General features: G+C 35.6%; 1 protein-coding gene across 1 annotated transcript in view; it reads left to right on the top strand.

The window, feature by feature from the left end:
* The first annotated feature begins 3,227 nt into the window (after positions 1-3,227).
* Positions 3,228-25,041, top strand: part of LOC120631208 (cyclin-dependent kinase-like 1) — a 44,846-nt gene continuing 23,032 nt past the window's right edge. Inside the window, exon 1 of the mRNA XM_039900687.1 lies at positions 3,228-3,301. The gene's annotated coding sequence lies outside the window, so the exon portion shown is untranslated. The remainder of the gene's footprint in view (positions 3,302-25,041) is intronic.

Here is a 25,041-nt window from a genome sequence, read left to right as displayed (position 1 = left end):
ATCGAATGCATGCGTACCATCCTACTAATATTATAAATGCGAAAGTTTGTGAGGATGGATGTATGTATGTATGTATCAACTAAAATAATAACAACTTACTAACTCAGTATACCACGTTAAATAATAGCAGCTAGCCACGATGATTATAATGTTAGCATCAGCTATATTCTCGTTTCTCGATTGACTCATACGCTGACGAAGTCGCGGGGGTCCGCTGACCAAGTGAGGATTGGTAGAGTCCACACGCCTTTGAGAACATAATAGAGAACTCTCAGGCATGCCAGCTGGTTTCCACGAGTGATTTTTTTAACCCCCGAAGCAAAAACGACGGGTGTTACAAGTTTCTCGTGTGTGTGCGTGTGTGTGTATGTGTTTGTGTTGTGTGTGTGTGTGTGTGCTCTTGAACAGATTTTGACTAGGTTTTTTTAATTGCTTATATTAAAATATGCACATAACTACGGAATGTAAGAGCTGCGTGCCAGGGATCCAATTCCGGTCCCCACGAAAAGGTATGTAGGCGGTCGACGTCTGCTATCACCAAATTAAAGCTTCTGATTAGTGATTAATTATTAATTAAACCAGTGAGACAATCTCGCTCCACCGATCAAGGGCCGGCGATGAATAGATCGATGTATCAAACGAGAAGCTGCACACAAGAGGGAAAACACAGTTTCAATTGATTTGCCGAGCTCTCTCATTGCGGCCAATTAAAAAGCGTCAGCGCACCAATTGCCTCTATTGGCGTGATGTAACAGTTTATTTACAACTAACTGTTCGAGACAGCGCAGTTACAGTTTTTACGAAGAAGGGAATAATTATAAAATAATGTGTGTGTACTTATGTACACGCGTTAGAAGTTATACTTCTTTGGTGTAACAAGATAAAAATGTTTTTAAAAAAAATATTTTCCGTTTATTCTACGTTTGTAGAAAAAACGACTCTCTGGCTATGGTGGCCCATTTTTAAACGGTTTTTAAGTTTAAATTTACATAAAAATAACTAGGTACACACTAATACCTGAACTTGATTGCACAAATAAAATAAAACATAATATAATAAATATTATGTAGATGTTATATGTTATATATTGATATGATTATTTATGTTATATATTTACATATTTAGCGTTTTAGTAGTTTACATTAATTATGGGTAATTTCATGTATGTTTATATCTTATTTGTATTTATATATGATATATTTAAATGTATATATATATTATAGTTTTAAATATATATTATATTTGTATAATTTTTAAATCTTATTGATTGCACCACCTACCTCTTTTCTATGTTTTTTCCTTTTACGCCTTCGGTTGCATGTAAGAAATCGCTATGTAGCGATAAGGCAACCAAATTGTACTCCCTTGCTCTGTATTTATATCTCTGTAACTACTCTACTTTTCTACTCTACTTTTCTTTGGTGTACAATAGAAGTATATTCATTCATTCATTCATTAATAACAGTAAAAATGATTACAAGGCGGCTTTTCGGCTTACATGTCCCCGATAACTATAATATGGCTTCACTATTCATCTTCTAATCAAGCGCTCTGTACATCATAATTACCATAAGATGTGATTACAGTCGAGCCCTAGTCTATCTTAAAAAAAACACTTAAATCAATGAAAGAGAATTAAATCGAAGTTTTTTAAGCCACTGTGGAAATATATAATGCACAAACAAATAAATAAAGAAACAACAAGTACCTCTATGCCTTTAATTTATGAAGTACAAAAACTAAACTAACACATCGCCTTAAAAACATTTCTTTTTGCGCATTGTCTTTTCGCGCGCTATGATTTTTTTTTGTTATTATGAACGAAACCAAAGTTTTTATGAACGCGTGCTTAACATCCTTTTGCTCAATAATAGAGCACTTTCTAGCTAAAGCAATGCAACATGTGTTTGGGTCTTCAATTGTGTCTAAAGAACGTTAAAGGAAACAATTTCTTTTTCTTAAAACATGTGTCCACTACCTATTGTTTACACATTGTTCAACTTAGTTAGTTCACACATTGATCAAGGTAGTGCATTATCTATGGTTCAAGATTTCAATAGATAGATTAGGTACTAACTTAAATTATGCAATATGTTTTTTGACTCGAAATTTCCTTATATCATTAATTAATATGTGATATGGTATTTTTAGCTGTTCAACCTTCATATCTTCTAAGCATAAGGATTGATTTACGAACCAAATTTAGAGTAATTGTTTATAGAATATTTAAACCATATTGAAACAAATTACTATATGATTGCGTTACTTATAAAAAAAAAAAAAATTGCGCTCGACAAGGTTAAACTACACTCTATTTTCTTACATGTCTTATTTTGCAAACAATATTTAAAACAATAATTTTTAAAAATATTATAAAATAATAAAAGTATAAATTACCATACCATACCATATTATATGTCTATTTATTCCAACATATTTGTTTTCTTCTAATTTGAAAACACACTTTACACTAACAAGTACTGAAAATATTGTTTACATAATGACAAGTTAGAAAAAATAGAGTATCGGTATAAACGGAACCCGTGCATTTCATCTTTATTGTCTATGAAATATTGCTGGTACGTAACAAAGCCTAGCGCCGATACAGAAGTCAAAGTAAAATGACAGCAAGAGCCCCAAAATTGACACTAAATATTTGGCGTGATAACTTAATTTTTCCGAGGTTTTAAAATAATTTGGTAAGTATATTTTCTTTAAATAAATAATACAGCGGTGATACTTTAGTATTTAGGACTTCGGCCTTACTAATTCGGGTTTATTATAACGTAGTCAACTTATAAGCAGCCCAGTTCAGGGCACAGGTCACCAAATGAGAACTTTAGGCCGTACTCCACGACCCTGGCCTAGTGCGGATGTGTAGACTTCACACACCTTTGAGAACTTTATGCAAGGCATGCAGGCTTCCCAAGATAGTTTCCCGCACCGCTGAAGCACGAGATATTCTTTTTTATAAAACGCACATAGCTCCGAAAAGTTAGAGGTGGATGAACTCGTTCCTTCCGGAAAGAGTGACCGAAGACCTAACCACGGACAACTAGACTATTACCGCTTTTTTAATATATTGGATTTTTTTATTGTTGTATTGTATAATCGGGTACTGGTTTTGCAGACACTGCATTTTTACTTCGGATATCGATATCCGAATCGAAATATCAATTTTCGTTCTGCGTAAAATCGAAGAAGCAGTTGAAGAAATCCATCGAAAACTAACAGTTTGGAAATAGGCAAGGGAAGAAATCGGGAGTTCCGGAGCGAAATTACAGTGACTTCTTGAGGCAAGGTAAGTTTATATCCTTAATCACTTACAAAAATTATAATTTTGATCAAGACATTTAATTTTTATTACTAAAGCAAAAAGAGTTTGATCGACATGTTTAATAATTTTTATTGTTATGATCAAAATTCGGGATACATGTTTTTTTCTTCCATAAGAGGTAGGGTTTTAGATCTCCGCGTTGCTCCATTGCCGGGCGGGCAGGCTGTTTATTTAATAATTCATTTATTTTCTTTATATACAAAATGTTTTTATTCAAAAATTTGAAAAGGTGACAACTCAAGTATAGAACATATATTATATCATACAGCGTGGCGATGCTTCGCCACGGCCTGTGTCACCACGCCAAAAATCAGGTTTACCCTCCGCCTATAGGTGTTTCACATAAATAACGATTTTATTTTCGACCCGGTTATTGAAACCGGGACCTCGTTACACTCGAGCCACAAACCAAATGAGTAAATCACGTAAACAATTGTGGTACCTACAACAAAGGTAATAAAACTAACAATCCAGGCGGAAGCCGTTAGCTGAAACCCCTACATCCGGCGTTAGGTTAGTGTGTCAGTTCGTATGAAGTGGACTTGCGTCCATAGACAATAAATCCTGTATTATTTTACAGCAGTAATAAAGATATTTTGTTCGTAATAATTGTCAAAAGAATTATTGCAATATAAAGTTTTCTTTATTCAAATTTCAAATTTTCTTTTTATTACTCATGCGGGAGTAGTATCTTAGAACTCGCTGTTGCGGTTGAAAAAGAGCTGTTTGCCCATTTTAAAATGACGCGTGAGTTGTTTTCTAAATGAAACTGTTATTTGAGTGCGACAAGTTTACTTGGCGCACGCAAATTATACTTAGCACACGCAAACTATACTTGTCGCACGCAAAATGACTGTAAAAACTGCTAAAAGTAATTGTATTTTCTGCAAAAAGTGCGATAAATTGTCTATCAAGTAAACTTGTCGCAATCAAATAACAGTTTCATTTACGAATTTCATTTGAAACTCACGCGTCATTTTAAAATGGGCAAACAGCTCTTTTTCAACCGCAACAGCGAGTACTAAGATACTATTATCCATGTAGGCCAATCACAGGTACTTATGAACCGTTGATACATACATATGTTTGAATATGTGATGATGATAACTATGATTGCCAACTCAAACCTAAAGCTACGAGGGTTCCATACGCTAAGAAGAAACCATAATAAACTTAGCCGGGTAAACTATTGTTATCACCATCATTTAGAGCGATTCATACGGAAGCTTTTTTTATCATTTACGTATTCCTTTATTAACAGTATAATAGGATTTTTCTGTAATGTTTTACGTTTAATTTTATTGAGAGATATCCCTTGAATGAAAAATATATTTTTGTAGCCTAGTAAACTGCACAACGAGTTTATTTTTGCTTCTAACATAATATTTATGGTTGGTTGGTTGCAGTCCATTCTCTTTTTGAATTTTGTTATATTTTTATGGTCATAAATTAAATTTTCAAATATGTACTTACTATGCTCCGTCATTATGGTAACCTCTTTAAATTGATCCTTTAGATTTAGAAACTTGCCTGGTGGGAGGCATCGGCCGTGGCTAGTCTATAAGCTGCCGCCGCTATGCAATTTAGCGTTCCGGTAAGATGTCGCGTGGAAACCGAATATGGTTTAAATAAAACTGGCATACTCCCTAATAGGTTAGCCCGCCACCATCTTTTGAGTTAGTATGCAGTCAAGGGCTAACTTGTAGTAGAATAAAAAAGAACTTTTGAGCCTGGGTATTTAATGAATGTGAAATTTCGAATATTTATTTTATTTTTTAACTTATCACGCATAGTATTACAAGTCTTAATTTAAAGGTAAACTTAAAAAGCATATACTCCAAATAATTTTTCCGCACACCCAACCGTTGACAAATTTTTGCTTGGTTAATCAAGTAGATAAGAACTACTTTCGCCAAAGTTTGTACGGGAGGGATCGCTTTAGCGATAAGACCGCATTTGCACACCTAAACTAGTTTTTTATTTTTCAATGTGTTACTCTTTGTATTTTGTTTTTGTGTGTGCAATAAAGAATTTAATAATTTAATTCAATAGATAATGTATGTTAACATTCAGCTTAATGCTACAAAATTATTACTTATTACGTATTACCATTTAGAATGAGGGTAGGCCGACAGCGATAATTAATGTAAAAAACTTTTTGTTGACGTTCCAATAATTTATATAGCTCAGTATAGGTAGGAACGAAGTATGTCCTGAAGTCCGTAGTCCGCCACGCTAGCGCAGTGCGGATTGGTGGGCTTGACACGCCTCTAAGTACACAGTGGAGCACCCTTAGCCATGCAGGTTTCTACACGATGTTTTCCTTCACCGTTGAAGCGAGTAAAATTTTAATTGCTTAAAAACTCTCCACCTAGTTATTAATACATGAAAAACAAATCTCAATCGTTTCTCAGTAATTTCAAATACAATATGAATATTATTAACACTAGATAGAGTTACAGAGAAGCTGTATCAGCTATGAGCTTACCTCGTGTTATTCAAACCCATTCATTGGGCACGCTACGTGGAATTGATAGAGTGCCTATATTCATACAATGCGACGTGTCAGCAACTTTGTCGAGTAGACTAAACATTTGCTGCGGCTTATGTTGTCTTGGTACATTCGGGTACACAATCCAGCTAATCCTTACTAATATTGTAAATGCAAATGTGTGTTTGTTTGTCCTTTCTTTAAGAACTAGGCAACTAATCAACTTGAATTTTGGCATAGAGTTAGTTGATAGGTCGGAGAGTAACATAGGCTTTACTTAAATACTTCTTATACGAGGAAAACTAAAGGTGGATGAAGAATGCAGGCAACAGAGAAGATTGAAGAAATTATAAATTACACCGTGCATTCTCCTGCGTCTCGCGGTGTATAAATTCATTCAAGGGCAACTTTATATTATTTTATAACAAATTACTAAATGAAATCTTTGAGATATCTTTCAATTTTTTTTTTTTTTTTTTTTATATTAATAGCGTGCAACCGAGCAAGTGGGTCACCTGATGTTAAATGATCACCGCCGCCCATAAACATCTGCAGCACCAGAGGAGCCACCGATGCGTTGCCGGTTTCTAAGGAATTTGTTTATCCGCCCCTTGAAAAACCCTAGATTGTATTTTTGAGGAAACACATCAGATGGGAGATTGTTCCATAATTTGCTAGTGCGCGGTAGAAATGATCTGGTACCAATAAGTTTAAAGTTTATATAAAACGTAAGCTTACAGAAAAATCCTATCATAACGTTAAGGATTACTTAAATGATAAAAAAGCTTGGGTGTGAATTGCTCTAACTTCATAGCTTAATATAAATTATCTGTGAGATAATGATAACAAAAAAAAAATAACCGGCTAAGTTTGTTGTGGGCTCTTCTTAAACTAGGGCGCGTTTGGAACCCTCGTAGCTTTAGGTTTGAGTTGGCGAACGAAGTTATCACCATCCCGTTACAATTACTTAAACATATTATATGTATGATCGCTTAATAAGTGCCTGTGATAGGCCTACATGAATAAGGAAATTTTAAATAATAAAGCTTAATTTTCATAATATACCATGGAAATCAGCAAAGTAATGCCTGTTTCTTAATCCTATAAATCGTCTAAATCCAAAATTTATTATTTGTTATTAAAGCGGCAAAAAAAAACTGTTAAAATTTCAGTTCTCTACCTTTCTAAGGTTCATGAGATACTGTCCGCAGATAGATAGACATAAGACGGACAAACAGACGGTGGCTTAGTAATAGGGACCGTTTGGCACCTTGGGTTCGCAACCCTCTTTTTTAGTTTTTTTTTTTGCAATTATTGATTCTAGAATTCGTCCAGTTTATCGTAAATTAAATTTTGTTTTTATTAAATTACCTGTAAACTTCTGGTTTCGGCGATACTATGGTTTCCCTTACAATAAGAGTGCAAAGTCAACTCCTAGACAAGCCTACTCCCCTACATCAACACTTTTTTTCAGTCAAGCGCTAAAAATATATATTTGTGCGCAAAATCCAAAAAAAAAAAAATTACACACCGTGCTACACGCTCATATAAATAATATCACTAACTTTGTTGTCGTCTGTACCAAAGCTTGAGTAAGGCAATCTTTTATCACGATGGCCTGGTAATAGGAATTTATTATTTAATATTAATATAAGTAGGTATTTTTGATGCATTCTTATCAATATACCTAAGTATAACGGCTTCTATCTAAAGGAAGTTATCAAAAAAAATCTCTACCGTTTTCGCTATTATTTAAAGGATTTTAATGCAGAGAGCATTGAAAATCGTCATTCAGTTTCTATTAGGTAAAAGCTTATTTAGAGCTTAGACCCATGCTACTGCTCTTGTACAGGTTTGCGGACTTAAACTACTATTATCACATTTTTATCTATCATCAATTTTACATAACATGGTACTTGATAACTCGGAATTGATATGAATTTAATAAAAATAAAAATAATACATGATAACTTTAGGCTCGAACTGGGAAGTAGCGATCCTTGGTCAAACATTTAAACCATAAGAGCATTAAGAACACAGTTTATGGAAATCCATATTTATATTTTTCTTTAAAATCATAAGAATAAGACTATTAATTTACTTTTTATAAATCTCAAATGCACATAAAAATGTGCACCGACAGGATTTGAACCGGTGTCTCTCTGGCAATCGCGGCCTTGACAATTGCGGTTTGACCACTAAGCTACGGCTCTCCAACTGCCGATGCCAAAATTAGTACCAATATGGATTGGTATCAGCCTTCTACCGACTGTAGCGCCATCTAGTAGGAAACATTGTAGTTTCGATCAACTTTTCAAAGGTCCATTAAACAATTTTCGAAACCGACACGACCGGCGACTCTGGCAATCGCGGCCTGTGCGCTTTGACCACTAAGCTACGGCTCTCCAACTGCCGATGCTGAAATTAGTATATGGATTTGTATCAGCGTTTTTAGCGACTGTAGCGCCATCTAGTAGGAAACATTGTAGTTTCGATCAACTTTTCAAACGTCCATATTACCAGTGGCGTGCATAGAGGGTATGCACAGGGTATGCAGATGATACAAAATGAAGAAAATCTCCAGTATGAGTTATAAATACTTAAGGGTAGGCGTTTTATAACTCTTGCAATGCCTATCCCTAAATTTTTTATAACTCGTACTGGAGATTTTCTTAATTTTATATCATCTGCATACCCTGTGCATACCCTCTATGCACGCCACTACATATTACAATGATACACTTTGAAACGCGAGATGTCACATTGCTTTTATATTTTTATTAAAAATTGATATTTCCTCAAAGTGTAAGTAAAACACTATAAAAATTATTAATACCTACGTTTATTTCATGGTCCGTTTGTTGCACTCCCATAAATCAAAATATTAACACGCATATGTGTGTGGTGTGTAATGCAATTTTGTGCTAGCTAGTCGAGTGGGGAGGTGCTCGACATTATTTATCGGTCGTTCAAACCGTAATATTCCTATGTGGCTACTTCGAACGAATGAAATACAAAATACCTTTCTACTAGCTACTACTTTCCCGGAGCAACAGGGCGACGGATTGACGTTTACGGATAAAGAGTAAGTAAAGAAGAAAGTATACTTTATTGAACAACAAGAAAGTAGAAACACAATTAAACGACAAATTTATCAATGAGTAATACAATTAGCGGCTTCAAACAAGTTAGCCCAAGTCAACCAAACAAGTTAGCCCTTGACAGCAATATTACAAGTTAAGATGCAGTCTTCGATGCTAACGGGGTAACCTATCAGGAGTATGCCAGTTATATTAACCCATAAACGGGTTCTACGCGACGTCATATGTACCGAAACGCTGTGTCGCTTAATGACACGTCTTTGTCAGTAGGATGATAACCTTATTCGATTCGACCTCCCTGGCGCAACGGCGAGCGCTGTCAATTTAAGTTGGAGGCCACGGGATAGATTCCTGGCAATTTGGAAGTATATAATTTCTGAATTTTCTCTGGTCTGGCCTGGTGGGAGGCTCTTGCCATGGGTAATTACCACTCTATGTGAGATTGCAGTCAAAAGCTAACTTTTAGTGGACTAAAAAGGATCTAGGCCGAAGAGCTCTTTGCTTGATATAACTGACCGGTCATTAAAATGGCGATCATTAGGATAATTAACCACAACACCCTCATACAACGGTTATCAAATAGTGACCCTTAACGGGACATTTAGGGCACTAGTACTCCGGAAGTATAACATTAATCATGACGTGGCTGTATGTCAAACGGAAAAATCATTTAAACGTGATTGATATCTGCCTGCTCCAGAAACTCTTTGAGTATCCCGCAAACTATATTACTTATTCGTGGTTCGCATAACACTACGTTTGCTAAACGAAAACAAACAGATTATTCTAGCTGATATTTCGACCCAGTTGCATTAATCGTAGTCACTATGAATAAAATAATAAATAAATAAATATACTACGACAATACACACATCGCCATCTAGCCCCAAAGTAAGCGTAGCTTGTGTTATGGGTACTAAGAAAGCTGATGAATATTTTTATGAATATAATACTTATAGTATACAGATAAAACCCAGACACTGAAAAACATTCATGTTCGTCGCACAATCATTTTCCAGTCGTGGGAATCGAACCCACGGCCTTGGACTCAGAAAGCAGGGTCGCTGCCCACCGCGCCAATCGGCTGTTAAACAAGTTAACCAGTTTGGCGAGAAAAAAAAATGGAACATTTGTGCATCTATTGATAAAAAAAAATTAAAGAAAAAATTATCTACTCTTTACTAACCTATCACTCTGATAGAAAGTGATTAATCGTATCCATTGATCGGTTCTCCATCTCAAAGGTATTTCATCAGATCTTTACCAAATTAAAATTGCTACCTCTGAAGTATGATCTAGCAAAAAAAATGTGTAAGCCTTAAACTTAATTGTTTTCTGTAACTTATTGCAGATATTGCATAATGAAGCATTAAAAATTTGTCCCAAAAATAAAAAAATAAATACCACCAAATGGGTAACCACTCCTTTTTGTAAGTCGGTTAATAATGACTGTTTCATTACCAAAATTAATATTCATCTTTATTGTTACATGTACGAAATACAAAAATTCAATCATATAGCGTGGCGAAGCGTCGCCACGGCCTATGTCGCCACGCCAACAATCAGCTTTACTTATGTTTACTTATGCCTAGAGATGTTTCACATCAAAAATAATCCTGAAAATCGATTTATTAATTTGAACGATATGTAAAAAGAAACAGTCAAATTGAGCCTTTTCTGCTTTCTGAAGTCGGTTAATAACACGATTATGGCGCCTCGCTTTAAAACAGGCAATTGAGGACATGTTCTAACATATAATGAAGTAGGAACAATATGAGCAAGGAAATCCAGAAACTAGGCTAATACACCTGAGCATTTATTACTCTGGAATTACCTTTAAATTGCGCCTCTCATTATTTCGTGAAAAGTTTGCTTATCACGTCCAACGATAACAACAAAATCACCATTGCGATAGAATGTAGGTATTTTAGCTGCGAGCTAGTTTTCAGTGGCCGGATATCAGCCACAGATTTTTTATATTATGAAAATTATTAAGCTTTATAAAATCGGTTTGGTGTGGAGTATTAGAATTGAAGAAATTATAAATTACAACATACAGATTCTCCTGCTTTTCGCGGAGTATATATCATGGAATTCACACGCATAGTAAAGCTATCCAGATAACAGGCTAACCTGTTACGTTAGGCTGTTACCATTTAAACAGTACGTATGACAGTACATTTAACTCCTACCCCTGATTGGTTTCCACGCGATATCGCAATGGATCGCCTAAAACGGATGCTCACAAATAAATAGTTGATTATTTTTAAACTTACCCAATAAAAAATTACAATTAATAAATAAATATACTACGACAATACACACATCGCCATCTAGCCCCAAAGTAAGCGTAGCTTGTGTTATTGGTACTGAGATAGCTGATGAATATTGATTAATTTTTTATGAATATAATACACATAAATACTTATAATATACAGATAAACACCCAGACACTGAAAAACATTAATGTTCATCACAAACTCTCTCCAGCTGTGGTCGCTGCCCACTGCGCCACTCGGCCGTAACAATGATTTGTATAATCCCTAATTGCGGTGTGGTGACGGCAGATCAGAATACAGCTATGCATTATGATCATCATCATACCGACCCATTAACGGCCCACTACATGACACGGGTCTTCTCCTTCAATGAGAAGGGGTGGACTCCACATACCTTTGAGAACATTATGTAGAACTCACAGGCATGCAGGTTTCCTCACGATGTTTTCCTCCACCGACGAAGAGAGTGTTATATTATCTGATATTTATTACGTAACTAGCTGTTGCCCGCGACTTCGTCTGCGTTTTGATTTTGGTTTTTAATGTGGCATTCAATTTAGTTGGAGTTCTAAATAAAATTAAAGTATTCAGTATCGCTTAGCCTTAAATGAGGGATTTGGTGCTGTCCGATGACAAGTTCTGTCTACTATCTCGAACCACATTCATCAGATCTACACAAAGTTAGTTGCTCTATAGTACAATAATAATTATTTAAATCGGTTATAATTTGTCGGAGTTAAAAAGCTTAATGTCGGGATAAAAAGTATGCTATATTACTTCTAACACTTCCAAGAATATGTGTACAAAGTTTCATGAGGATCGGTTTAGTAGTTTTTGCGTGAAAGCGTAACAAACAAAGTTACATTGACATTATAATATTAAGTAGGGATTTTTATGTATTCCTAGCTGTTGCCCGCGACTTCGTCTGCGTTTGATTTTGTTTTTTGATGTGGCATTCAATTTAGTTGTAGTTCTAAATAAAATTAAAGTATTCAGTATAGCTTAGCCTTAAATGAGGGATTTGCTGCTGTCCGCTGACAAGTTCTGTCTTCTATCTCGAACCACATTCATCAGATCTACACAAAGTTAATAACCTATAGTACAAAAATAATTATTTAAATCGGTTATAATTTGTCGGAGTTATGGTGTAAAATCGTCAAACACTTTCATTCCCTCTCCCAAAGGAACCGATCTTAATGTCGGGATAAAAAGTATCCTTTATTACTTCTAACACTTCCAAGAATATGTGTACAAAGTTTCATGAGGATCGGTTAAGAAGCTTTTGCGTGAAAGCGTAACAACAAACTTACATTGACATTTATAATATTAGTAAATTTGCTTAATTCACCTCATTCATTAACACCCTATTTCCCATTTTTTCATGAAAAATGCGAACATATTTTGTAACAGCACTTTGGCACCACTTTGACAGCTCTGCCTCTTATTCACCAACTTTTCAGTCACGTTGCCAACCGGCCGTCTGCACGCAAGGCGGCATAATTTGACAGAGGCGGTTGTATACTCATCGAAATTTTGTAAGTACAGCTACCACGGTTAGCAACTGTCAGAGAAGTTGCTGAATTAGGAAGAAGCGGTGATAGCCTTGTGGTAACGGCATCGGTTTCACTTTCGGAAGGGCGAGTTCGAATCCTAGCACGCACCTCTAACTTTTCTGAGTTATGTGCGTTTTGTGCAATTTAAATATCAATTGCTTCAACGGTGAAGGAAAACATCGTTAGGTTAGGTATGCCCAAGAGTTGTCGATAATGTTCGCAAATATGTGTGGAGTCCACCAATCCACACTAGACCAGTGTTGTGGACTGCCTTATACTCTTGTCATTGTGGGAGGAGACACGTGCTCTGTTGTGGGCCAGTAATGTGTTGATATGTTGGAATAAATATACTACGACACATCGCCATCTAACCTTAAAGTAAGCGTAGCTTGTGTTAAGGGTATAATATGTTTTTTATATTTATCCATTAGAGCAGAGATCAGAATTTTTTTTAGTAATAAATTTCTGTTAAGCCTTATAATATAAGCCTAAAAGAGTGTTCATTAATTAATAAATTGTTTTCCGAAGATCAACGATTAGATAGAGCCTACCCCAGAGGCTTGTAAGGCGCATGCAATGTGTTTTTTATTTTGTTTCGGCCACCCCTTGACCACGGGGTCACGCGAGGGTTCGGTGAACTGTCGCCCGCGGTCACGTGACCGTGTCTGAAAATTGTTATGCTTGGGCTATACTTGCGTTGCGATGTTCCGCCAATAGATAGATAGCCGTACGCTTTATTGAACACCAATTTTTTTTTTGACTGTCGATTATCGCAGTTGTCTGTAGTTTCTGAGGCCAAGGCCGTGGGTTCGATTCCCATAACTGGAAATTGTTTGTGTGATAAACATGAATGTTTTTCAGCTGAGTGGGAATGTTAAGTGGAAAACTATCACCTATTATCAGAGAAACACTTTGCATGTAAAGTAGGTTGTAGTTGTAGTGTAGTCAATTCATATAACTAAAAACGCACAAAAGTTTCGTTCCGAAAGGTAAGCCGACGCCCATCGGTGACAAATTCGCTATCACCGAATTGACAATATATTCGCGATATATTAATATTAATAGTCTCGGAAGGTGTGGCATTGCCTTAAATAATAGGCTTTTGAGGTAAACGTAATGATCGACCTACGTAATCATTATTTATTAAGTTACGTTGCGAATGTGGCACAGGTAGTTTGAATAATTGCTTCTATTACTTGCAAATTACTATTTTTTTACTTGTTTTAAAGAGAACTAACAATAATTGGGTAGGTAATTCAAATAAAGAACCATAAAACTTGTTATTTGACATTTTTGTGGGACTTTTTACGGTTAGCGTTTCGAACCCTAGCAGTTTTAGTTTAAAGTTATCGTTGGCACAATCGCCTATGAATGCGAGAAAAGTAAAATGCATCAACGATTTATTTATAGTTATTTTTTTTTTCATGGCCTCAACGAATGAGGTTTTAAGCGTTTCAGGTACGGGACTCTTCAAAAGCATGTTTTTGGTCATACAATATAAGGATGGCCTTTTATTAAGGGCTGAAAATGATAATGTTTTGTACACATTTGGCACTCTTTTAAAATCCACGTTATATATCAAATGTGGTACTGATAACAAAAAAATATTTAAAAAAAATCCTTTATTTTTCTGTATGTTTTTCTGTCTGTCTCTCTGACTTTTGCTTGTTCCGCTTTAACTCAAGAACGGCAATATATTGACGAGGAAGTAACTAACACGGTGTGGTTACAGTTTGCAAAAGTTTGTATGGGAAAAATGTATGGTAGGTACCTACTAGCACAAATTTTTAAGTGGAGGAATTCGCGTTTAACCGCTGATACGTATTCGAGGTGGTAGAGCTGTTTAAGACAGAGCTTGTACGGGGAAGTACCTGCTATCGCTGTACATATTCCTGCTGCCAAGCGGTATTGCTTTCTTTCATACTGAAAAGCCTGGTTTCCGGTGTAATAATAGGCACAATAGGCTTAACACTGTCGCCTCAGGTTCAGGGACACAGGGCGGCACTTTTAAGAAGGGGGGGGGGGGGGGGGTACTTTACGTGCCCTGTGAAGTGTTGCTTTATTTATAGTTTTTTGATTAAATATATAATAGAGCTTGACTGCAATCATACCTGATGGTAAGTGACGATGCAGCCTAAGATGAAGCGCGCTTGCCTAGAAGATGCCTATTCACTCTTGATTTAAAGGTACCCAGATTATAGGTCGGGGAAGATGGAAGATGCGAGGGCATTCCAGGCCTTTGCGGTGCGGATCAGAATTAAGAAGCAATACGCTTTGTACGTGTTGTTGGTATTTCAACAACGTAACAGTGCAGATTCTTTCAGTACCTCGCAGTTCGATGGTAGAAAGGAGATGGTTGAACCAAATCGAATAGCTCCTGAGCCCACTCTCCGAAATGTATCTTGTAGAAACAACTAGACTAGAAGTCTACTGACCATCTGCTTGTTCCGTGGATTATTATTTAAAAAAAAACGTAACTTTTACACATCATACGACAATTCCCCAGGAAACTAGAACAGATAAACACACCTGCTCATCAGAACACACCGCTGGCTTATTCATTTTTTATGCGGTGTCCCAATTACATGTATGGATTAACTTGGCTTTGTTTTTAAATGGGCTTTCTTGTGTGGCCAGCAGTGAAAATCATTTAGTCTTTAAATGATTTTTGGTAACATTTTTAATATCGCAATCTTAGGCTTGTTTTTCGAGTATAAGACACTGTAACATCTGATTAAATTATAATTAAAAATCATGTTAGAATACTAAATTCAAAATCAAATTCAACATCAAATTTTAAATTTAGAATTTAATTCATAAAAGAGCTATTTTATCCGAGAAGTTTATCCACCAATATGACTTAAGTTGACGGCCGATTGGCGCAGTTTGGAGGGACACTGCTTTCTGAGTACAAGGCCATGGGTTCGATTCCCACGGCTGGAAAATGATTGTGTGATGAACAAGAATTTTTCTCAGTGTCTGGGTGTTTATCTATATTTTATAAGTATTCATGTATATTATTCATAAAAATATTCATAAGTCATCCTAGTACACAAAACACAAGCTACGCTTACTTTGGGGCTAGATGGCGATGTGTGTATTGTCTTAATATATATATATATATATATTTAAGTCAAATTTGCAGTGCTCCTTTGAAGTTGTATTCGGTATACTATCCAAAATCCATATAAGTTTTAGTTTTCGATCGCTATCAGAATCTGGTTTACTAATAAAAACTTTTATTCATATAAAAAGTATTGTAAACTAATAGCTATAATAAACAAGAACTGTAAAAACATAATTCAACACATAATTTTGACTCCTTGCCAAATTATGCCAACACCATAATTTAAAATTTTAAATAACCCAAAAAGTTTAGGGTGCATACAAATTACAAATCTATGCTTCTTATTTGAATTGCACCCTTTACACAAGTGTTATAGTTCGTGTCATAATAAAAGAGCGCTATCATGCAAAATAATGTACTTGTATCAGTTATATCTCATTAATCCTTCTAAATTTAAGCCTATTTGTACTCAAAAATTAAAACTCGTTACTTATAAATATTTTACATTTTTATTTAAACAAAATATTTACCATTTTTGTTTGTATACATTAGATGTTGTCCGACTTCGTTCGCGTTTATTTTAGATATCACCATGAAATTGTAATAATAACGGTAATTGATTAATATTATGCTCATGAAAATACCTTCACAAATAATGCAGTGCCAACTCCCACACCCGCTGCCACGCGCACTCTAACGTGCACTCTCATGGTCGATCCCACTCTTTCCAGATCCCACCTCTGCCTCCACTACCTCTAACACTCCCGCACCCACGACCAACCCTATTCCTACTCCCACGCCTACTCAAATACTCAAATACTCAAATCTCACATCTCACGTCAGTAAAACTAACTTTAATTATTAAAATTCTCACATTAATCGCTGTTATTAATGTCCACCTGTCAAAAACAAACGACGTTAGTTGTCACTGAAAGACCTATAACTAAGAGCAATTAATAGTTTACTTCCTATTAAAAACATAAACTTACGATGAATGAAAACTTTAAACTTAATTATAAAAATATATAAACTAGCTGTCCCGGCGAACTTCGTACCGCGGATCATTTATTTTTTTGATGAATGTAATATTTTAATACTTATTATCCTATTCCGGTCTAAGAGGAATCCAAAAAAATCAAATATCATAAAAATGCCGTCCGTTTATATATAGATATACAATAAATTACAGTCCGGGGTTTACCTGCTTATTGTAGTGGATTAATAAATAACCACCTGCGTTATTTTTACATGACGCGACTTATACATAATATAAACAAAATTAGGTTCATTTCAATCATGCACGATCATCACATTAATTATGTAAACAGTTAAAATTCATGTTTACAAATTAAGGAAAATTACAAAAACGTCCGACACTGGACTCCGTATGGTATCTTGTTAAACCAAAATTTGCGCCAGTCTACGCTAGTCCGCGTTCGTAGACGCCCGCCCGCTACGCCGTAGCTCTACTGCGAACACGTGTTTATAAGTTAACTTTAATTAGTGCTATACAACCTGCATGGAACATTGCCAAAAAGGATTTTCGCACTAAGGTTTTGCATTAAGTGTTTTGAATCTGTGTAATATTGGAAGTATTTTATTGATATGCAGTGAGTTGACTTGTTTACCCCATATTGTTTTTTTTTTATAATTTTACGATCTTGTACGGCAACGGTTTATGGCTTGGGTATAAGAGAACCTAAACGGGGGTTGCCGTTATTTTTTTATTGATTTCCGAATGATATTGCTTAAACTTAATGAAGTACATATCGCTTTGTTTAATTATTAATAGGGAAGCATGGTTTATACGCGTAGTTGCTTCATGATGATATCTTAGGGTTCACGTTTAGAAGACTTATACCAATTTTATGATGATGATGACGATGATTTTATTTATTTAATTTTATCGTGTAACTCAATATCTTAGAAGGTACCATTTAGTTGGAGCTTTGTTAATGACGGAACTTCTCAACAGCAAATTGCATCATGAAAGTTCTTCAACCATTAATATATATATGTATAGATTTTTTAAACTCTACATTTCAAATTTACTATAACTTTATATCTTTGTTAAATCAGTTGACTTCTTAATAATAGGTTAACCGAATCAGTTGGTTATTTTGGACAATTTGTGCAATTCAAATTCATTTTATTCAAGTAGGCCTACTTTAAAAGCACTTTTGAAACGTCAGTTTGAAAGTCAATCTGCTTGTAGTGACTCTACCACCGGTTTGGAACGCAGATTCTACCTAGTAGACAATAAACTGAGCAGAATGCTCTTTTTCAACATAGTTTTACAGGCAGAGAAGAGTGACGAATACGAAACGGCCTGCTTCCAAACAGCCTTGTTCTGAGGAATTCACCAATTGTGTTGTAACCATTCATTAAGGATGAAACTTCCCAACAGATAACAGTAATTTTCTCGAAATCCGTGGAATTTGCCATCATTTGGAAAATAACATAGTTAATGTTTAATTCATCCAAATGGGTTTAATTCATCCAAATAAATATACTCGTTTATGAGAATCCTGTTGTGGTTGTTTTATGTCGTGAATTAAATGCACTTCTGTTATCTTCTCATTAATTGTTCAACCATCATTCATAGAATATTGTTTAAACTTAATGAAACCATTATAATGAAAAATATAAGTAAGTAAACAAATTATGTTGCTACAGATCTACGAGTATGTTAGACATCACCACATGGCCAGTGGCGTGCATTGAGGGTATGAACAGGGTATGTAGATGATATAAAATTAAGAAAATTTCCAGTACGTATTATAAATACTTAAGGATAGGCTTTTTATAACTCTTACAATGCCTATCCTTAAGTTTTTTTTAACTCGGAGATTTTCTTCATTATATATCATCTGCATACCCTGTGCATAACCTCTATGCACGCCACTGCATATGGCGTCTTGATTATCGTAAATATATACAGTAGCGGCGTAGTGGTAGGATCTCGACTTAACTTTCGGGGGATCGAGTTCGAATCCCAGCACGCACCTCTAACTTTTTTAAGTTATCATCGTCATTATAAATTTATTACTGGCCAACTACATGGCACTAGTCTTATCTCAGAATGAGGACGAGGGGGGTTTATTCCAAATTCATATTCAATTTTTTTTTTTCTTCTGTGAGGTTTTAGGCGTAGCTATGGTAAATACCAATATCGGCCTATATAGGCCTTACAAAGTTTACTTTCTAGGAGGGAAAGACTAAAGTCATTTTGATAGAACTTTTTCTGTTGCGTAAAGTAGAAAGAGAAGGGGAGGGAGGAGTAATTTTAGGCTACTTTTTATTTTGCCGCGGGAAACGAGAAAATGAAATGACAGTTACAAGTAAAATCAAGTAAACCGTAAAGTAGAGTAGGTACACAGTACTAAATATAGATAGGCTAGCAAAAAGGAATCCAACGAAGAATCTTATGTGACATCTACCGAGCTCGGAAGCCCAAATATAGCGACTCTACATTTTTATTGATTAGTATTTGTGATGGCATCACAAAACAAATCGCGGGCCGCACGCGATCCTTCTGTACGGCGATCATTTTTACCTAAAACCACGGTCTAGCTAAACATACAGTTCAGAAACGGCCGCGTTGCTCTGGCTGGTTCTGATTAGTTACGGCTTATTCGGGCTAAAAGTGGTTCGGTATTCAGTATTTTTGTATACGAATTTTCAGCAGTTCAGGAAAGTGGTCCTTTCAAAACTCACGCCTCGATGAAGGTTAAATCTCAAGTCTTAGTAATAATTATGACCAGGAATAACGTTAAAACAGTAAACTTGCATTGAAGTAGCTTGTATCAAATTCAAATTCAAATTCAAAATTGATTTATTTCAAGTAGGCATAACTAATAAGCACTTATGAAACGTCAAGTCTGTTTGTAGTGACTCTACCATCGGTTCGGAAGGCAGATTCCACTGAGAAGAGCCGGCAAGAAACTCAGCAGATTGCTCTTTTCCAACATCATTTTAAAGTTTAACAATCTTTAGAATTTTTCTGTTTTATGAGAGATGGGAGCGGAGTGGCCTGCTTCCAAGCAGCCTTGTCGTTTAGGAATTCATCAATCGTGTAATAGTAACCACGATTTATTAAATGTGTTTTAATGTATTGTTTAAATTCATGTTATAAAAGCATATACCCATCCCCACAAAGGATTTCTGTACTTTTCTCAGACGATATGCAGATATCACTAATTTATTTCCGTTTCTAGTTAGTCGACTGTTTATATCGACTTTTTGTTTATAATTACTTATGTTTTGTTTAATAAAGATAATATTATTATAAATATATTGCGAGGCTACTGTAAGTATACCTATTTCTTTAAATTTGGTACGAAGGGATTCGCGTGATCTAAGTTTATATATCGATCGCACAGCTCTTTTCTGTATTATAAATATAGTTTCTATATCACCAGCTCTGCCCCATAACAAGATCCCATACGACATTACACATGTGTTTGACAGTTATTAAATAGTCATATCCTAGAATCTAAGATATGACAACTTATTAACTGCCTAAGGCTTAGATGATTGAAATTACTAACTGTTATTTATTCAAAATGTATAAATGTATTTTTATAATTTTTTTGTAAAGTTTTTACCTACACTTGGAGGAATTATCAATTTTATAAATTTTAAATGCATATAAAAATTTTCGGAACCGACAGGATTTGAACCTGCGATTCTCGGGCAATCGCGGCCTGAGCGCTTTCACCAATTACTCTCCTACCGTCGCTGCCGAAAGTTAGTATATACCTTTCACATCAGTCTTATAGCGACTGTAGCGTCATCAAGTAGGAAACGTTGCAGTTTCGATATAAAGGTCCATATAACAATGAGACACGTTTGAAACAAGAGATGACACATTGCTTTTTCATATTTTTATAATTTTTTAGTAGTGTCAATTTTATAAAGAGCCCGAGAGTCGCAGGTTCAAATCCTGTCGGTTCAAGTCAATTTTGAGATCCAATCAAATGAACCCTTGTCTGCAATTTCACAGCAGTAAAACAGTCTAGGCTAAGTAAATAATAAGTTAAGAATAAGTTGTTTATTAATGCAGGCCTGAGATCTTTCATGGTATTGTGTATACTGCCCGGTCTCCCGTAGCTCCAGCAGGAAATGAGGATCCATATGCGCAGTACTACTGAACTGTATGATTATTAAGCTGCGGTGCGCATACCACAGGTCCCCCGACTTTTGGCAAAGAAAAGAGTATTATAATTTAAATGACTTTTATACCCCCTCGTTAATAAATCATCAAATCGTAATATATGCATGCGATTTGTTGATCGGTTGCTTTTGAGCATTGGTTCAAATTATTGTTCGATTGACTAATTATTGTACAATTTATTGTCTACTAGCGGATAACCGATTTCTGATTTCCCGTGAATTTAGAATTGTTTTTAAAGTCATACTTCTTTTGGCGCATTAGGAAAAAAATATGAGAGTAAATTTTTACGACGCGCGCGCACGCCGTCACATAAAAAACGACACCCTGAAGTTAGCTATAGTCAGTAACATTTAAGTTTTACTTTTAAAAGGTGTGACAGTGTAGACTTTCAATTGCCAAAGCCTGCGGGCTCATTCCGGTGATTTAATTGTTTCAATTGTACAAAAATCTCAAATTTAAATGTTCGGTTCGGTTCGGTTTCGGTGTTCGGTTGTCCGATAATGAGATAACTAGATCATGCGTTATAATATAGATTTTTATATTGTTACGCCAAAGAAGTATAACATCTAACGCGTGTACATAAGAACACGCACTTTTTTTTTTCAAACTTGTAAAGAGAAACAAACCCAGCATTGTCTTCGTCCAACTGTAATAGTTTATGCAGCGCACACTAAGATGGTTCTGAGATAGCAAAATTTTTCTTACTTACTTGTCGTATTTTGTGCTATTTCTAAGCTAATTTATAAAATAAACTATGTACTATTCTGATTTATACAGTCTTATGAAAATCAATTTCGTGGTTTTAGCGTAAAAATATTATATTATTTTTTCTTAATTTTTAACAATATTTATTTATCCAAGCAAGAGTTATATAACTGAAAGAAAAAAAGAGTATCGCTTAATCTGGTCTGGTGCGATTGATAGATTGCGCCACGATTGTTGTTTTGTTTCTTGTTTTTTGTTATGCTTTAACAATTATTCATTGTAAAGTCAACATTTCCTGAGGATGCTCCGGTTTCGGAGCGAAACATGCGTAGAGGATACATTGCCGAAGATCTGTTTGGGGTGGACCATACAGATTCATCTGATTTTCGCAAAGTAACGCCTGCTTCTATCCAATATATATAGACGGCCGATTGGCGCAGTTTGCAGCGACCCTGAGTCCAGGGCTGTGGGTTCGATTTCCACTACTGGAAAATGTTTGTGTGATAGGTATAAATGTTTTTCAGTGTCTGGGTGTTTTTATGCATATTGTTCATAAAAATATTCATCAGTCATCTTAGTACCCATGAGAAAAGCTAAGCTTACTTTAGGGCTAGGTAGCGATGTGTGTATTGTCGTAGTATATATATTTATTAAATTAAAAAAATATATATATTGTAGTTGTTACCATCAGGTTGGCCATCAGCTTGGCCCGTTAATTAATACTCTAAAAAAAGAGATAGAAACACAAATGTTATCTCTGTAAAAAGATTACATTTGTACAGATTAAACAGAAATACTTGGAATAAAGGAACATAATGCCGATGTCACGTGTGTAAACTTGAAACCTTACACTTATAGCCTCCGATAAAGTCGCTTCCCGCAGAACGTTATCGCAGCGAAGTTCCAAAAGAACTTGTAAAAGTATGTCTCAATTACTTTTATTTTGAGCTTCAGCAGACTTTCCTTTGCCGATGAAGCTGTTCCCGCTAAAAAAGGACAAAACAAATATTCTTTACGGCTGTGTAGGTCGCGTGTCAACGTTGGAATAAATTCCAATGGAAACTCGGCTTGGATAACTTTGCCGGTCGGCAGGACGGTAAGTAATCGCTGTCAGATTGCCGTACTAGTAGTGCCATTTATTGAACTGCAGGGAATACTATAATAATAATAATAATAATAAATAATTTATATACTACGACGACGCACACATCGCCATCTAGCCCCAAAGTAAACGTAGCTTGTGTTATGGGTACTGTGTTATCTGTCATCTGACAGATAAATATATTTCTGAATAACTAGCGTACCCAGCTTCGCCGGGCTAGATTTTGCTTTATTTTATTTAAATAATAAACTTACATCATTCAATTTTTATTTTAAGTATCATAATATATTAAATAATTTATTTCTCTCCATATTCATTCTCTTCTATTCTCTTCTCGAGCGGGTGAAGATCATTATCTACACCCATGTACACCTAACAATAGAATATCATCATAGTAAATAAAAGCTGTATTTGACAGTTTGACAGTTCAAAAATAGGAGTGCTCCGATCGTCACCAAACTTTACAGGATTACTCGCCAGGTCAATCCGGAGATTCCCTGAAAGTTTCATTGAAATCGGTCCAGCCGTTTCGGAGCCTTTACGGAACATACCCACACACTTTTTCTTTTATATATCTAGAGATAGTTTGGTGACGATCGGAGCACTCCTATTTTTGAACTGTCAAACTGTCAAATACAGCTTTTATTAAAAATTTAATGATGTAAGTTTATTGTTTAAATAAAATAAAGCAAAATCTAGACCGGCGAAGCGGGCTGGGTACGCTAGTATATTATAAAAATTAATTATTATATAATTTTTGATAATATTTCATAATATAGTAGTATATTTAATTATTTATTTATATTTATCCTACATAATCACTTCCGTATTTCGGTAAAAAGTTTATCAGGGGTGCATTTTAATATTTTCTCCATTTATAATTCAAAAACTTATTTACCCAGTTTCTGTACATGACTCGTACGTCAATTTAAAAGCTATAAAGTTATTACGGGGGTTGACATTGACTCGTGGTGGGGCCATTACGCGCACGACACTGCCCGATCTGCGTGACACGTGACATGTTGGTGAATGTACATTTTTTATAGCGTTTGCTCTACCGTCAATGTCGACATGTGTACTTGAAGGGTCGTACATGAGTTATTTTTAATGTATGTGGCCTATAATAGGTGTGTTACATTACCAGTCCAAGTGTCCAAGGACGACTCATGTCCCGGGACAGTTTGTAATTTAGGTATACCTTGAGGCTTTTTGTACCTATTATTGTTATTTTAAAAGGTATTATCATGTGAACCCATTACCGGCCCACTGCAGGGTCTTCTCCCACAATGAGAAGGGATTAAGGCCGTTGTCCACCACGCAGGCCCAGTGCGGATTGGTGGACTCCACCCAACTTTTGAGAACATCTCTCAGCCATGCAGGTTTCCTCACGATGATTTCCCCCACCGTTGAAGCGAGTGATATTTAAGTTGCTTAAATCGCACATAACTTAGAAAAGATAGATGTGCGTGCTGGGATTCGAACTCCACCCCCCCTGATATTGAGCTGCCACCGATTTTATACTAATAATATTACAAATGCGAAAGCTTTTATGGATGTATATTATTACATAATGTAAGAACGGCTGAACCGATCTGGATGAAATTTAGCACAGATATAAATATACTACGACAATACACACACATCGCCATCTAGCGCCAAAGTAAGCGTAGCTTGTGTACTGAGATAGCTGATGAATATTTTTTTATGAATATAATACACATAAATACTTATAATATACAGATAAACACCCAGACACTGAAAAACATTCATGTTCATCACACCAACATTTTCCAGTTGTGGGAATCGAACCCACGGCCTTGGACTCAGAGAGCAGGGTCGCTGCCCACTGCGCCACTCGGCCGTCAAAGATATAGAACAAACCTGGGATTGCACATAGGCTACTTTTTATAGATTTGTATTTGTTTACCACAGAGCAAGAGATAGTAATGTTTTGTACATAGTGGTACTTCAAGGGGTTAGAGAATGACCATCATATAATAATAAACATACACATCAAAATTTCCACGCGGACGAAGTCAAGAAGTAGATTAAATTTTTATGGGCTACTGGCAATTTTCGGCGAGCTAATCGACTGCGCTTTCAACCACATATAAAGCGCCATCTATTGGCCTAAATAATAATAGTTTCACCTAAACAATTCTCTTAAATGCTTTTGCCGCCTTCAAACCTTATACATTACCTTCGTTAAAGAGCCCAGCGTGGGGAAATC

This window comes from Pararge aegeria, chromosome 17 (genome assembly GCF_905163445.1).
Source record: "Pararge aegeria chromosome 17, ilParAegt1.1, whole genome shotgun sequence".
Taxonomy (NCBI): Eukaryota; Metazoa; Arthropoda; class Insecta; order Lepidoptera; family Nymphalidae; genus Pararge; species Pararge aegeria.
The sequence above is the reverse complement of the archived record's forward strand: the minus strand, read 5'-3'. Positions and strand labels throughout refer to the sequence as shown.